Genomic DNA, 14,628 nt, shown 5'->3' on the forward strand with positions numbered 1-14,628 from the left:
AATCCTCTTCGGATTTCTTTCGGTTTGTGAGAACAGGTATTAATGTAGGTCTTTTGTTAAAGTGAAGTAGTGTAAAGTGAACTTTCGAAAAGTGGGGGATATCTTTATGCTGATGGAGGGGAGATGGGGGAGCAATGAAGAGGGGTGGATGTAGGCTCAGGTGCAGAATAAACACTGAGACACCAATTGAGCAGCCCAGACTGGCTCTGTGCTGGAGACTCAATGGGATAGAGACAAATGTATCTATTTCAGGTATACCTGCAGTATGCTCCATCCAGGATAAAAAAAAAATGTCCTTCATCTGCTTCAGCATACAGGGCAGATGAGCAGTTTCTCCCCAATGTTGACCAGGAGGTGATGCGACTGAGTGAAGCCTTTCCTGTGCTGAATGCAGGTGAATGGCCCGGTATATAAATGCTGATGAATATCGGGCAGGCGGGGAAGGGAAACCGTTCCTACACTCCCTGCATTTTCATGATTTCTCCATGGTGCAGGTGTCCTCGTATTTCTCCAGGTTCAACAATCAGTTGAAACTCGCTCACACTTACAGCATAGGTGTGGTGTTACTGGTGAACCGTCTGATAATTGGAGAACTCTGTAAAACATGTTCCAGTCACTACTCTGGTGTGTGGGTATGTAAGACTCTGTGAGTTTCCAGTCACACTGACATTTAAAACCTAACAAAGCAGACAGACCTTCTCCCCTTTGTTTACAAGGCCATCTATATCCAAGTCCTGGTGAATCAAGCGATTGTCAGACTTCGATGTGATGTTTGGTCTGAGATTTCTGCCTCCAAATTCTTCTCTTGTAATATTCCTGTGGAAAGAGATTGCAAAGGTCATCGCTGTCAGTCCACAATAGAAAATCAGAACACACATTTCTAGTTTCTGTGGATCATTCTTTCCTCTCTTAATACCCAAGATCTTTGTGCTGATCTATACGTAAATGTATACAGCAGGGTAATGTGGTGGATTGCATACTCCAGGAAGAGTTCACTCAAGTTGCTGAATGGACATCTATCATGCGGTATTGACGTTCTTACTGAAGATATACAATATGCTGCAGTGCAATATTATGAGCCCAGAAACAACTGCAAATCAGGCTTTTAGAGCCATAAACATTCCATTAAATATGTCACATATACCCCAGACTTATCTGTCTTATATTAACGCACGGTTGTCTTACATTTCCAGAAGACTCAGATTTAAGTTTTAAGTGTGACTTTTTGTAAAAGAAGCCGTCGTTTTGGACTCCTTCCATGCCATACTGACTCTATTACTGGAAATACATCCATACTGCACCGGGATTCATGGATCAATGACGTGAGGCTTATCTTTACCCTCTTATAATTTTCTGTTGCATAAATGTTTCGACGAATGCCAACGCTTTTCACCAGTCATACAGTCAGAGACATAAAGCACAGAAACAGATCCTTCAATCTAACTTGTCCATGCCGACCGGATATCCAAAATTAGTCTAGTTCCATTTGCCATCACTTGGTCCATATCCCTCTAAACCCTTCCTTTGCATATAACCATCCAGATGCCTCCACCACTTCCTCCGCAGCTCATTCCATACACGCTTCACCCTCTGCAAAAAAAAGGTTGACTGCAAGGTCCCTTTTAAATTTCCCCCCTCTCGCCCTAAACCTATGCCCTCTAGTTCCGCACTCCCCCTATCCCAGGGAAAAGACCTTGTCTATTCACCCCATCCACACTCAAGTTTTTATAAACCTCTTTAAAAAACACACACTCAGCCTGCGATGCTCGAGGTAAAACAGCCCCATCTTATTCAGCCTCTCCTTGTGGTTCAAACCCTCCTACCCTGGCAACAGCCTTGTGACTCTTCTCTGAATCCTTTCAAGTTTCACAACATCCTGCCTATAGGAGGGAGACCAGGATTGCACAGAATATTTCAGAAGAAGCCGACTGAACCTGACTTTTGCAGAGTCTGCTCCCTGCTTGTATTCATACTGCCTCCCGTTGTTGCAAGTGAACAGTGCTTCCCCCTTTCTCTCTCCCTCCCAGGATAAGGAATGGAAAGGGGGAGACATTGCTTCATTTCCAGATTTTGGCCAGAAGAGCCCCCCTATTGTCTGAATGCGCAAGTTGGACGGTGAGCTTCTGAAGCTACTGCTGCTCCTCTCTTTCTGAATGAAGGTTGAGTTTCACTCCAGACTGCAACTCCCTTTCTCTGTCCAAACATCTGTGAGCACAGCACATTTTTGTTGAAATAAGGCATATTTCCTGAATGTTACAATTAAAGGGGTGTCTTCACCCCGATATTCCAAGGGATGGTAAGTCAGAGAAGGACCACGCCTTGTGTTGTGTGGCTCGTGTGACAGTTGCAACAGGATGTCCCAACTCCTATGCTCAATTCAAAGTTTGAGAGAAGATTTGTAGCTCGGGTGCTCATTGTTGTGGTTCTGTTCGCCGAGCTGGGAATTTTTGTTGCAGACGTTTCATCTCCTGTCTAGGTGATATCCTCAGTGCTTGGGAGCCTCTTGTGAAGCGCTTCTGTGATGTTTCCTCCAGCATTTATAGTGGTTTGTCTCTGCCGCTTCCGGTTGTCAGTTCCAACTGTCTGCTGCAGTGGCCGGTATATTGGGTCCAGGTCAATGTGTTTGTTGATAGAATCTGTGGATGAGTGCCATGCCAGAGAACAGCCAGGGAATTCCTAGAGGCATGGCCTCGAGGCATTTTTCCAGCACCACATTTTTCAACTCTGGATCTGGGACAAGGTGTGTGGTGTGGGGGGAGGGGAGGGGAAATAAGGAAACTGGTGAAATCTACATTGATCCTATGTAGTTGGTGGGTCCCAAGGCAGAAGACAAGATGTTCTTCCTCCAAGCGTCAGGTAGCTAGAGCTTGGAGGGGAAGGCACCAGAGTACTTGCGTGTCCTTGACGGATTGGGAGGGGGAGTTAAAGCGTTCAGCCACAAGGCGGTGGGGTCGTTTCATTTTGGCGTCCCAGAGCTGTTCCCTGAAATGTTCTGCAAGTTGGCGTCCAGTCTCCCCAATGTGGCAGAGACCACATCGAGAGCAAGGGACATATAAATAAATCTTATAAACAAATTGTACAAATTTTAGCCTGCCAGGGTTATTTTCTTTAATTAAGTTAAAGAAAATTTTAATTAAATTGAGTGACTACATGAAACGGTTTGTTGGTCAGACTCAAATCATCATCCTCAAATGAGACAATGCCATTAATATCAGTGAACTGCTTTTTTTTTAGAACCACAAGTTCTTGATTTATTTTCACAACTTATTGGTATTCACATCTGCACATTCAATGTCAAACTCTGACATCAGAAATGACATGACACCATTAATTTTTTTCTTACAGTAATTCAACAAACAAATTAATAACACACAGTGAACACCAACTCTCATTAATATGAAATTAAATTTGACCAAAAAAAGTAAAATCAAGATGAGAGAAAACAAATGGGGGAAGGGCAGAAGGCAAGAAATGCAACATCATAGAAGGTGCTCCACCAGGGAGTGTATTTTACCAACTACAACTGCTAAATATAAACAAACACTCTGACAGGACCCTCCGGTTTTAATGTAAACCATAGCCCCATACAGTAGGTACCATTTAAATAAGTTAATAGATACAAGCCTTGAGCAAATCCAGCCTCCAGCCGCACCCCTCCCCCCGCTTCTTGGAGCTTGGACCTTCCTCCAGCTCCGGGGGGTTGTTGAGCTCCTGGGCTCCGGCCGCCGCCGAAGAAGCCGGGGGCGCCGGCTCTCTCTCTTCCAGCGCCGACATTTTTAATTTGTTTTCTCGTTCACCCGATAACTGTCACCTCCCTCTTCCTGGGCCCCAGGAATTATACAAAAATAAACAATAAACGCCACCGGGGACTGTCTCCTTTTCTTCACAACGTTTTTTTGAAAAGTTCTGGCTTTCATTTGAAATGTATTTTAAAGGTATTTTCTGAGGTAAACGATGCCTGTCTGCCCCCTCCCTCCGTCAGAAACCGCCCGCTGAGTCGATGAGAAAACCGCAGCCTCGCGCCGCCATCTTTGTTTTTCTTCTTCTTTCCGTCTCCTCCTTCAGTGACGCGCGTCATCCGCGTCCCCTCCAATCAGAGCGCACCTTACTCCACCTGACCAATGGCAGCTGGCATTCCGCGTCGTGTTGGTCCAACCTTCTGTAATCTCTCTCTCCAATTAGTCGGTACCGACCACAAGCTTTGGGATTGGTGGGGAATTTCACAATCATGTCAGTGTGTATCCGCTCTTTTCATTCCCGTTCATTCATTCAACAGCAGATGACCCAATTTCCTGCAACGGGCTTTGGGTCTATAGCGGTAGTGTCACATATTCAGGGGGAAGATGTGATTTTTAACGTTATCAACCAATTCAACTCTGGCACCTCCGCATCCATTCATTCAACCGAAGAGGCTCAATTTAGTGTAATGGGCTCTGAGGGTATAATATTTGTATCCCATGTTGGGAAGAAACCTCTCCCCATTCATTCAGTAGAAGAGGACCTATTTGCTGCAGAGGTTTTTTATGGCGCAGTGGTAGTGTCCCTATCTTCGAGCCCTGAACTCCCACTGCTGTGAGGATGCGGAACAACAAATGTTTTCGTCATAAGTCACATGACACCAGGTTATAGTCCAGCAGGTTTGTTTGGAGGGGATCTTACAGAAATATATTAAATTATGAAAGAAATAGAAATAGGATGTTGCATTGCTCGGTGAGACTGGGATAAGAGCGCATGGCCTCATGATGAGAGGAAGCAGGTTTAAAACTGAACTGAGCAGAAACTTCTTCACCCAGAGGGTTGTTAATCTATGGAATTCCTTGCCCAGGGAAGTATTTGACATTACTTCAGCAATCACTAGAAGCAGTAGATACGTTTTTGAAAAATAAAAGAATTAAGGGATATGGTGAAAACGCAGGTAAGTGCAGCATAGTCCACGAAAAGATTAGTCATGATCTTATTGAGTGGTGGGAGCAGACTCGAAGGGCCGGAAGGCTGACTCTTGCTCCTCGTTCTTATGCTCTAATGTTGAAATCACAAGCTTTTGGAGTGTAGTCACTGCAGCAATTGAAGTCATGAAAAAACAAGTGCAGGAAAGAGAATTTAGATAAATGAAAGACAGAGCATCTCAACGGTCAATTACTTACTCCCATACCTATTTCTGATTATCTTACTACACAGCAAGTTGTGTTTTCCAAACATTAATTTTATTTCCATTGTTTAAAATGAAACATTTAAGATGAACATTTTGTTTTTCCTCGCTTGGACACACTGTGACCCACAACAATTTGAATATCATAAACCCTCTCATGAGATATCACAGGAACAATTCATAAACTAGATTTGTCACTGTGTCACTCAAGTAGATACTAGAAAGGAGAAAAATTCCCAACATGTGCAGGATGCTAACGAAAGGTTAGCAACCTGAAATGGTAACAGGAGCAAGTGAACAACCCCAATCAGGAAACACATATTCTGACATCCACTACAGTACCTTCTACTATTCTTCACTGAACACTGCAATTGCTTTCCTTTTCAGTTTAATGATCCATAATTGAATCTGATCCAACACACTCTCTGGCAGACAGTTCCAGAGGTCAAAGTTTTTCAATCATTAACTAAGTAAGTTTTGGATCCATCCCAAAGACAATTCCGATGGACTTCTGCTTCCATGCATTTACAGTATGTTCGTGGTATGGACACATTTCCAACTTAGTAGGTTTATTCAAATTTTATAACATATTGGGGTGGCACACTGCTTCGCATTGCTACCTCATAGCATAAGGGACCCAGGTTCAATTCCCGCCTCATGTTTGCATGTATTCCCTGTCTGCACAGGCTTCCTTCTACTGTCCGAAGAGGGGCTTTGGTACATCTGTGTGGACCTCCTCCAGTTAACTGAGGGCAATGGGGCACTTGAGGATCAACAGATCAGACAATCAGTCAGCAATTTCTCTCCGGGAGACTTGTCTCAAGAAAGGCAGCGGTTTCTTATCTTATCCATTCTCCTACCCTCCACAAACTCCAAACAGACAGTCGCCCCAAGGGTGGAATTGATCCTTGGTTCCTAGTGCCATGAGGCAACAGTGCTAATCACTGAGCCACCATGCCACCCCTGAGCCACCATGGGGTTGCAGTCCAAAAGAAAACAAATACAGTGCACCAACTCTCCCACTGCACCCACTGTCAGGAGAATCAGTCCTGGGGGGGGGACTCATGGCAATGTCAGCGGTGGAATCTGATTGTTGTGAGCGCTGGTGCCCCCGCTGGTGCTTCCGCAAGTTGCGGGAAAACGTAAACCTCTTCCTGCACTCAGGGCAGAGGAATCGCTGAAGGCCTTCCTGCACTCAGGGCAGCTGAATGGCCTCTCCCCCGTGTGGACCCGCCAGTGGGTCAGCAGTGTGGAGGAGCGGGTAAAGCCCTTCCCGCACTCGGTGCAGGAGAATGGCTTCTCTCCGGTGTGGACGTGCTGGTGCCTCAGCAGGGTAGAGGAATCGCTGAAGGCCTTCCTGCACTCAGGACAGCTGAATGGCCTTTCCCCTCTGTGGACCCGTTGGTGCTTCAGCAGGACCGAGGATTTGCTGAAGGCCTTCCCACACTTAGAGCAGGGGAAGGGCCTCTCCCCAGCGTGGACGCTCTGGTGGGCCAGCAGGTGGGAGGAGTAGATGAAGCCATTCCCACACTCAGGACAGGAGAATGGCTTCACCCCAGTGTGGACTCGGCGGTGGTCCAGCAGGCGGGAGGAGCAAGTAAAGCCTTTCCCACACTCAGGGCAGGAGAATGGCCTTTCTCCGGTGTGACTTCGCTGATGAATCTCCGGGACAGATGGGGCATGGAAGCCTCTCCCACAGTCGCAACACTTTCACGGTTTCTCCACGGTGTGGGATTCCTCTGGTTTCACCATGGCTGCAGCTACAGTCCTGTGTACGGCCCCTGCCCACGGTAAATTCCTCTTTCCTTGCTGTATAACTGTTTCAGGCTTTACACACAGTGCGCTGTAACAGTAGAGACTCTCATTCAGTCCCACTAATGCTGAAAATGGTCTGAAACAGGAACCAAAATGTTTTGCTCCTTCTCACAGAATCATAGTTCAAAATCGTTGAGGTCCCGATGGATGAAGTGACTGTCAGACATTGATGTGAAAGTGGGGACTGTAGACGCTGGAGAGGAGTTGAAAAGTGCGGTGCTGGAACAGCACAGCAGGTCAGGCAGCATCCAAACAGCAGGAGAATCGACGATTCAGGCATAGGCCCTTAAAAGTTGATTTTTAAACTTCAGTCTTCAGATCTTCAAATACTCTGGAAAAAGAGATTCCAAAAGTCATCACGGTCAGTCCAGGGTAGAAATTCAGAACAAGCTACTCCACTTTCTGCAGAACATTTTTTTCTTTTGCGGTTCCACAAAATTGAAAGCATCCCTCACTCTCTCTCTTCCTCTATTCTCACTCCGCTCAAATTAATTCTCCTGAAGGTGCTGATTCAGGATCTTACAGGGACAGAAAAAGCAAAAACATCAGGACTGACATCTTCAAATTTTGGATAACACCATGTGAAAGTTAATATCTTTCAGGATATTGGGATATTGCTGAGAGTGAGCAAGTCTGATTTTGGGAAGCAAAACAAGTGTAAATTCATGTTGAACCTGCAATACAGCTTCTTGATAAAGAACCAGACATGAATTGGTTATCGTCCCTGTGGTGGTGGTGGTATGTGGTGGGTGGAATGAGACATCAAGGCATTGACACAGACAACCCCGAGAGAAACTAAACATACAGACATGGCAAATGTTAGTGGCAAGCCAGAGTCAGATCTACAGCACAGAAACAGCCCCTTCGGGCCAACCAGATATCCTAGCCTAATCTAGTCACACTTGGCCCATATCCCTCTAAACCTTTCCTATTCATATACCTATCCAGATGCCTTTTAAATGTCATAGCTGTATCAACATCGACCACTTCCTCTGGCAGCTCATTCCTTACACACACCACCCTCTGCATGAAAAGGTTACTCCTTAGGACCCTTTTAAATCTTGCCCTCCTCCACCCTAAACCTTTTACCCTCTAGTTTTGGACTCTCTCACCCAGGGAAATGTCCTTGTCTATTTACCCTATCCGTGCCTCTCATGATTTTATTAATGACTCTCAGTAACCCCTCAGCCTCTGATGCACGAGGAAATACAGCCCAGCCCATTCAGCTCAAACCCTGGCAACATCCTTTTAAATGTGTTCTGTACCCTTTCAAGTTTCACAACATCATTCTGATAGGAGCAAGACCAGAATTGCACACAATATTCCAAACGTGGTCTACCCAATGTCCTATCAGCCATAACACAACCTAACAACTCCTATCCTCAGTCAGAGGATTGGGAAAGTTTTCAAAACCCACAAAAGACAGCCAGGAAAGAATGCAGGGACAAACCAAATTTGAGGGTCAGCTTGGAAGCATTAATGAGAAATCGGCGGACTGGGTTTATTGGGTATCCGTTCCTCTTGAATACGTATACGTATTTCTCTTCTGCTCTTCGCAGTTCCTCTGGGCTGCAATGTGTGGTGGCTCATTGAAATAATCACCTGATGCAGCTTCGTTTGTGGGTGTTGGGATGATTGCTTCTGTAGTTAGGTATTTGGTCCGTGTGTATTGTTTTTTGTGGACACTAGTGTGAAGTTCCCCATTGATTGTTCGCTCTACTGTGACTTCTAGGAATGGCACTTTGTTGTTGTTCTCCTCTTCAAACCAGGAGCCCCCTTCAGGCCATAGTCTCACTACCTGGAACACCAATATACAGACTAGTCAAAGACCTTCACTGAAGACTAAAACACTGAGTAGAAGATTCATACCACTCCATTCACTCCACCCAAAAATTCCTCAACACCAAAGACACCAAGATAGAAGAGGATGAAATAATGCTGTCCTTTGACATAACAGCCCCGTTTACATCCATTAACATCAACGTGGCCAAAGAAACACTGACTACACCAAAGACACAAACACCAAACAGCACCAATTTCATCAGCAAAGATAACATTGTCAAGCTTGTGGACCCGTATCTTATCACCTACTTCACATTCAATAACAAGCCCTACAAATAAATCAACAGAACACCCATGAGACCACCAATATGAAGGTTCCTAGCAGAAGCAATAATGCAGAGACTCTAACAAACAGCCCTCCCTCCGCTCCAACCCAAATTTTGGGTTAGCCACAGTGATGACACCTTTGTCATCACAAAATGAAACAAATTAGAAGAAACCTACAACACCATCAACAATATCCTTACTGGCATAAAATTCACAAAAGAGGAGAACAACAACAAAGTGGCATTGCGAGATGTCAGAAGAGCGAACAGTCAATAGGGAACTTCAGACTAATGTCTACAGGAAAACAACATACACAGACCCAAGTACCTAATGCAGAAGCAAATCATCCCAAACACATCTGCATCAGGACATTATTTCAACGAGCCACTACACACTGCACCACCCAGGAACTACGAAGAGCAGAAGATAAATACTTATACAGCATATTCAAGAAGAACGGTACCCAATAAACCGTGTCCGCTGATTTCTCAACAACAAACTCAAACAAGCAGACACATGCGCAGAAACCCGAGCCACATTATCTTAAATCAAAGACATCTGTGAAATGATGTCCAGACAACTCAAACCTCTCTGCATCATGGTAGCCCACAAGCCTACCAACACACTTAAGCAGCAGCTAATGAACCTGAAAAAACAAATGTTATTTACAAAGTACCATGCAAGGAAATATAGACATGGACTCTGCTCCCATAGTTCTCTGTGGCAAGAAATGCTGGGATGAGATAAGGAAGATTTTTTTCAGTCAGAAAGACGTGACTCTGTGGAACTCATTGCCACTGAAACGAGGCAAGTAACTGAGTGCTTTTAAAACAGATACAGATAGGCTCTTGATTAGTAAGGAAATCAAGGGTTACAGGGGGGAGGCAGGAAAATGGGGTCGAGAAACATTGGCCATGATCGAATGGTGGAGCAGATCCAACGAGTCGAATGGACTGATTCTGCTTCTGTATCTTATGGATCAGTAACCACAAAGATCTGACTTAATTTTCACTACTTTTACTGTGCTCCTGTCGTATTTATGGCAAGCGTGTGGCAATACGTTGTAGATTTCTCAAGCTAGATCTTCTAATTTCATATCAAATATTGATAATTGGAGCTAATATTAGAGAGAGTAAAGGTGCTTATTTCTTGGATAAATAAACCTGTCATGCATTTTAAGCTTAAACCTTGCATACTTGCAAAATTAGAGTTGCCATTTTGCCCGCTGTCATCAAATCTCCAATAATACTTCCCTTTTACTTGATAACCCATTTTGGGAAATAATAAACATAACTGAGGTTTCGTGTTTTATGCAAGCGCTTTAAGCTTTTAATATAATGATTTTAAGCCATCTACACAGAGTGTGATTGAATTTCTAAACTTAAGTAACAGCCTTAAAGTATTGTTATTTGTATCACTCACATAACTTTAGTGTAAATATTGAATTAAACTTATTGAAAAGAACATACTTGCTGAATTAGAGTCAGCATTGTTTTCATTGCTTTGTCCATTATTCCCTTTCACCGCATTACCTATTTTAGAGAAAGAAAAAGATTGCATATGTTTGAACATTTACTTTTTTTTGGCAATATTATAAAATGGAGAAAGCAGTTCAGTCAACTTCTATCTTCATCCGGCCACTTTTTAGAAAAGGTTTTGAGCACAGTTATAAAATAATAATGCAAGATTACCCAATTTGCAGCATTGCTTGAGACAGATTTAATAGTACAAGAAGTTATGATCTCCATTCAGTAATGTCTTGATTTGAACATAGTTTAAGTTAAGCTAAGGGTGTTGGAGGAATTGAAGTCATTGTGAAAATGTTACCAGGGAAAACATTGGATAAAAAAAAATTCTGGTTTGAGTTTCTTCTTTGGGTATAAAAAGATACTGGATCCAAGTGTCCTCCCAATCTTCTTAAAATATCCCACAAAATAAACACATAGCAACCTAAATAAATCATGCCCAAAAGAAATTCAGAACCCACACTAATATATGGCAAGGAGGAAAGTTTTAGACTACAGGGCAATAAAGATGGGTTGGTCAAACTGATGCAGGAAGCCTAGTGATGGGAGATAAGGAAATAGCAGGAGAACTTAACAAGTACTTTGCGTCAGTCTTCACAGTGGAAGACATGAGTAATATCCCAAAAATTAAAGGGTGTCACGGGGCTGAGTTGAGTATGGTTGACATTACGAAAGAGATAGTGCTAGAAAAGTTAAAAAGTCTTAAAATTGATAAATCTCCTGGCCCCGATGGGATACACCCTAGAGTTCTGAGAGAGGTGGCTGAGGAAATAGCAGAGGCATTGGTTGAGATCTTTCAAGAGTCACTGGAGTCAGGAAAGGTCCCGGATGATTGGAAGATGGCTGTTGTAACCCCCCTGTTCAAGAAAGGATCAAGGCAAAAGATGGAAAATTATAGGCCAATCAGCTTAACCTCGGTTGTTGGTAAAATTCTAGAATCCATCATTAAGGATGAGGTTTCTAAATTCTTGGAAGAGCAGAGTCTGATTAGAACAAGTCAACATGGATTTAGTAAAGGGAGGTCATGCCTGACAAACTTGTTGGAATTTTTTGAAGAGGTAACAAGTAGGTTAGACCAGGGAAACCCAATGGATGTGGTCTATCTAGACTTTCAAAAGGCCTTTGATAAGGTGCCACACGGGAGGCTGCTGAGCAAGGTGAGGGCCCATGGTGTTCGAGGTGAGCTGCTGGGATGGATTGAGGATTGGCTGTCTAACAGAAGGCAGAGAGTTGGGATAAAAGGTTCTTTTTCAGAATGGCAGCCGGTGACGAGCGGTGTCCCGCAGGGTTCGGTGCTAGGGCCACAGCTGTTCGCATTATATATTAATGATTTGGATGAGGGAACCGGGGGCATTCTAGCGAAGTTTGCCGATGATACGAAGTTAGGTGGACAGGCAGGTAGTACTGAGGAAGTTGGGAGGCTACAGAAGGATCTAGACAGGTTGGGAGAGTGGTCCAGGAAATGGCTGATGGAATTTAACGTGAGCAAGTGCGAGGTCTTGCACTTTGGCAAAAAGAATAAAAGCATAGACTACTTTCTAAATGGTGAGAAAATTAATAAAGCCAAAGCACAAAGGGATCTGGGAGTGCTAGTCGAGGATTCTCTAAAGGTAAACATGCAGGTTGAGTCCGTGATTAAAAAAGCGAATGCAATGTTGTCTCTTATCTCAAGACGGTTGGAATATAAAAGCAGAGATGTACTACTAAGACTTTATAAAGCTCTGGTTAGGCCCCATTTGGAGTACTGTGTCCAGTCTTGGTCCCCACACCTCAGGAAGGACATACTGGCACTGGAATGTGTCCAGCGGAGATTCACACGGATGATCCCTGGAATGACAGGTCTAACATATGAGGAACGGCTGAGGATACTGGGATTGTATTCGTTGGAGTTTAGAAGATTAAGGGGAGACTTAATAGAGACATACAAAATAATACATGGCTTGGAAAAGGTGGATGCTAGGAAGTTGTTTCAGTTAAACGAGGAGACTAGGACCCGTGGACACAGCCTTAGAATTAGAGGGGGTCATTTCAGAACAGAAATGCGGAGACATTTCTTCAGCCAGAGAGTGGTGGGCCTGTGGAATTCATTGCCACGGAGTGCAGTGGAAGCCGGGACGCTAAATGTCTTCAAGGCCGAGATTGATAGATTCTTGTTGTCTCGAGGAATTAAGGGCTACGGGGAGAACGCTGGTAAGTGGAGCTGAAATGCGCATCAGCCATGATTGAATGGCGGAGTGGACTCGATGGGCCGAATGGCCTTACTTCCACTCCTATGTCTTATGGTCTTATGGTCTTATGGTCAGATGGGCAGAACAATGACAGATGGAGTTCAATCCTGAAAAGATTGATATGATACATTTCAGGAGGATCAACAGGCAAGGGAGCACATGATGAATCACAAAAATTTAGAATATACTGAAAATCAGAGAAAGGTATATGTGTTCATAGATTCTTGAAGGCAACAGGACATGTGGATGAAATGGTTAAGATGGCATATGAAATACTTGCCCTAAATAGTTAAGGCATTGAACATGAGAGCCAGGAGATCATGATGGAACCGTACAAGACATTAGTTAGGCCACAGCTGGAGTACTGGATCTGGTCGTCACATTATTAGAAGGATGTGATGTCAGAGATATTGGCTCATGAGAAGAACAGAAGAGGGTTGTTTGAGCTTATTGAGAAGTTTGTCGACTCAAACAAGGATCCAGAAAACAATTTTCTGTGGCACAGAAGCAAGGACAATTAACAAGGATTGATGTTGGTACTGTGTGTCCAAGTGTCTCAGTCTTCAAAGTTCTAGATAAGATAAGCTTCTGAAAAATTGAAGGTGTCAAAGGAAGATCAGTGGGGAATCAAGGGTTTTGGGGAAAAGGCAGGAAAATGGAATTGAGGGTTATCAGATCAGACATGATCTCACTGAATGGTGGAGCAGAATGGCCAATACTGCTATTTCTTGCGGTAAATCTATCTGGGTGTTGATAAATGCTTTTGTATGATTTTTCTTTGTAGTCAGCAACATTTTGTATTTGGAAGAAGTTGGCTTTTGTGTTGGATGTCAAATAACGCTGGAGGCTCCACTGAGGGTTGTTTAGCAACTGAGGTTACATATCATCAAGTTAAATCAAAATAAGCAGCAAAATATATGGTAAAACTGTAGGTGTGACTGCTGAAGGCCAAATAAAACATTTTCAGTCGCAAAAATGTCTTTACTCCATAATGTTTCCTTTTACATGCAGTCAGCGACAACCAATCAAGGTGTCGCAGAGTAAAGTTAGGTCTCACCAAGACAGCTGACATGTCCGTACAATACTGTTGTAGCGCTCTTTAACCACAGGGTATATACTAGTGATTCATTTATTTTGCACTTTCCTCAACATCCCAAATTGGGTTGAGGTTTGTGACAGCATCCTGATGGGAAGCCCGATGTAACGTGCTCAGATACTGCTGCAGTAGTGTGATGTGTTAAATTCCCAATGATTTTCAGAAAAAAGAGTGAAAGGCAGTGGTTGCATGTGTTGACACCACAGGTATTATTTATATTGGCTTTGAGATAGGGAACAACCATCACCTCCCAAATTGTGTTTTGTTTGCACAGCAACTTTGAGTATGAAAAGCATTCTATTTTTAGACGGCCTAAATGCATACATCGTTTCTTATCAGCGACCTTAAAATCAACATTAAAAAGCACAAACAATTCATTTTCACTGTAAATTACATATTTTAAAAACAAATATTGCAAGACGTACAAACACATCAAGAAGTCAAAATTTGTGAAGAAAGCACATCTTTCTGACAGTTCAGACAGGGAAAAACTTTGTTCTTGTGGTGGTCAGTGGAGACTTACTCGATCAAATATTAACTACCAGTGTATCTCACAAAGATGCTGTATCAATCAAGATCTTATTGATCACTGTTGACAAAATTAAACCTATTGACCTGACTCTTTACAAAATAAGAACAGATTTTAGTACATAACATTTTCCCATAATACAGACATTTGCGGTAGTGCAGTTATGTGAAAAGAAA

General features: G+C 43.4%; 1 protein-coding gene and 1 pseudogene across 2 annotated transcripts in view; one reads left to right on the forward strand and one right to left on the reverse strand.

Moving 5' to 3' along the window:
• LOC148143696 (sulfhydryl oxidase 2-like) overlaps positions 1-14,628 on the forward strand; it is a 565,239-nt gene that overhangs the window by 277,054 nt on the left and 273,557 nt on the right. The gene's annotated exons all lie outside the window — the stretch shown is intronic.
• On the reverse strand, positions 5,414-6,901 carry LOC148143709 (uncharacterized; annotated as a pseudogene).

This window comes from Chiloscyllium plagiosum, unplaced genomic scaffold (assembly GCF_037043375.1).
Source record: "Chiloscyllium plagiosum isolate Xiang-an unplaced genomic scaffold, Cpla_swu_hap1 HiC_scaffold_27, whole genome shotgun sequence".
In the NCBI taxonomy this organism is placed as follows: domain Eukaryota; kingdom Metazoa; phylum Chordata; class Chondrichthyes; order Orectolobiformes; family Hemiscylliidae; genus Chiloscyllium; species Chiloscyllium plagiosum.